This window comes from Aplysia californica, unplaced genomic scaffold (assembly GCF_000002075.1).
Source record: "Aplysia californica isolate F4 #8 unplaced genomic scaffold, AplCal3.0 scaffold00276, whole genome shotgun sequence".
In the NCBI taxonomy this organism is placed as follows: domain Eukaryota; kingdom Metazoa; phylum Mollusca; class Gastropoda; order Aplysiida; family Aplysiidae; genus Aplysia; species Aplysia californica.
The window spans coordinates 298,242-300,907 of NW_004797546.1; the positions used below are offsets into that span (position 1 = coordinate 298,242).

The following is a 2,666-nucleotide window of genomic DNA, read 5'->3' on the forward strand; positions in this document are numbered from 1 at the left end:
CACTTCACCACCACCGCCACCACAATCACCACAAAAACACTATCAACCACAAAGAACCCCCCTCACCTCCCACCACTCACCAGCAGTCCTATCATGCTGTGACAGAGACATCGTGGTATTGGAGCTGTTGCACACCGCCATCTCTAAGGCGTTCCTCTGTGACGCCTGGTGCCTGGTGTCTTCCCGCCGTTTGTGCGCCTCCTTGCGGCGGAGGTGACACATGACACACAGAGACACGCTCACAGCTGTCAGGATCACTCCGCCAACCGCCCCCAGGATGATGATGTGGAGGGGGATCTGGGACGACTGGTTCTCTCCGGTGGAAACTGGACAGGACAGAGGAACAAAGACATTATGTTTCCGTAGTGACAAAGACGGGACAGACAAAGACAACATTGCTGAACGTCACAAAGGCAGTGCACAGAAACAAAGACAACATTACTGAACGTCACAAACCAAAGATAACATAATATTTCCGTAGTGACAAAGACGGGACAGACAAAGACAACATTACTGAACGTCACAAAGGCAGTGCACAGAAACAAAGACAACATTACTGAACGTCACAAACCAAAGATAACATAATATTTCCGTAGTGACAAAGACGGGACAGACAAAGACAACATTACTGAACGTCACAAACCAAAGATAACATAATATTTCCGTAGTGACAAAGACGGGACAGACAAAGACAACATTACTGAACGTCACAAACCAAAGATAACATAATATTTCCGTAGTGACAAAGACGGGACAGACAAAGACAACATTACTGAACGTCACAAACCAAAGATAACATAATATTTCCGTAGTGACAAAGACGGGACAGACAAAGACAACATTACTGAACGTCACAAACCAAAGATAACATAATATTTCCGTAGTGACAAAGACGGGACAGACAAAGACAACATTACTGAACGTCACAAACCAAAGATAACATAATATTTCCGTAGAGACTGAAGTTCACAAAGTCAAAACAGAAAAAGCAGAACAGACAAACAAAGATAACATTAGATTTCTGTAGATACTGGATTTCAAAAACAAAGAAGAAAAAGAATACAACACAATATTTGCGCAGATACAGAAGTTGACAAAGTGAAATAAGAAAAACAAAAATAACAGTAGATTTCCGGGTACCCGATTTCCGAAACACAGGGATGGAAAAGAAGATACAATTCTATCGTCTTCTTTGACTGAGGAACAATTCTATCGTCTTCTTTGACTGAGGAACAATTCTATCGTCTTCTTTGACTGAGGAACAATTCTATCGTCTTCTTTGACTGAGGAACAATTCTATCGTCTTCTTTGACTGAGGAACAATTCTATCGTCTTCTTTGACTGAGGAACAATTCTATCGTCTTCTTTGACTGAGGAACAATTCTATCGTCTTCTTTGACTGAGGAACAATTCTATCGTCTTCTTTGACTGAGGAACAATTCTATCGTCTTCTTTGACTGAGGAACAATTCTATCGTCTTCTTTGACTGAGGAACAATTCTATCGTCTTCTTTGACTGAGGAACAATTCTATCGTCTTCTTTGACTGAGGAACAATTCTATCGTCTTCTTTGACTGAGGAACAATTCTATCGTCTTCTTTGACTGAGGAACAATTCTATCGTCTTCTTTGACTGAGGAACAATTCTATCGTCTTCTTTGATTGAGGAACAATTCTATCGTCTTCTTTGACTGAGGAACAATTCTATCGTCTTCTTTGACTGAGGAACAATTCTCGAGGAACAATTCTATCGTCTTCTTTGACCGAGGAACAATTCTATCGTCTTCTTTGACCGAGGAACAATTATTCTATCGTCTTCTCTGACCGAGGAACAATTCTATCGTCTTCTTTGACCGGGGAACACAGCTGGATCGTAGAGCAGAAAAGAAAACCACTTTGCTTTTTTGAGGATGAAAATAATCAGCGCTTCGATTAGTAACTCTTGACTGATTGTTATGAATATATAAGGACTATAAAGTAAGTGAGTCTGGTACTAAGAACACGAGTGTCAGGGGATAAAAGTGTGGTTAACAAAAGAGTGTATACCTTCTTACTTTTACTTTTTTTACTTTTTTCTTCCGCTTGTACCCTGGGGTGTCGCGGGGAGACACAGGTGTCTGTCTGCAGCAAGTCGTGTGGCCTGTAGGAGGGACATCCCATGATCTTTAAGGGTGTCTGCCACAGATTCACTCCATCGTCGCCTTGGTCTTCCTCTGGCTCTCCATCCAGAATATTTAATGTTGTATGCTCTCAGAGCTGGATGGTTTGAGGGCATCTGCGTGAGGTGTCCGAACCACTTGACCTTTTGTTTTTCAATGTGTGGTAGGACTGGTGTTGCTCCCACGGTGTCCCTTATGACTTCATTTTTAATTTTGTCTCTTCTTGTTTTGTTGACCGCTCTTCTTAAGCATTTCATCTCGCATGTGACCAGTTTCCTCTCTAGGGCTTTTGTTAGAGTCCATGTCTGGCACTGATATGTGAGCGTTGGAAGGAAAATGGCGTTGATGAGCTTCGCCTTGGTGCTCATGGGGATATTGGGATGTTTCAGGAGAGGGCCCAGTTGGTAGCTGACTGCGTTGGCTCTCTGGCATCTAGTCTCTATCTCTCGATCTAATTTTCCATTTTCTGTGAAAATGCTGCCCAAATATTTGAATTCTCTGCTTTGTTT

At 42.2% G+C, this 2,666-nt stretch overlaps 1 protein-coding gene across 1 annotated transcript in view; it reads right to left on the reverse strand.

The window, feature by feature from the left end:
* The window catches only part of LOC101845248, a gene marked incomplete at its 5' end in the record, with an annotated part of 16,482 nt that overhangs the window by 2,686 nt on the left and 11,130 nt on the right, over positions 1-2,666 (reverse strand).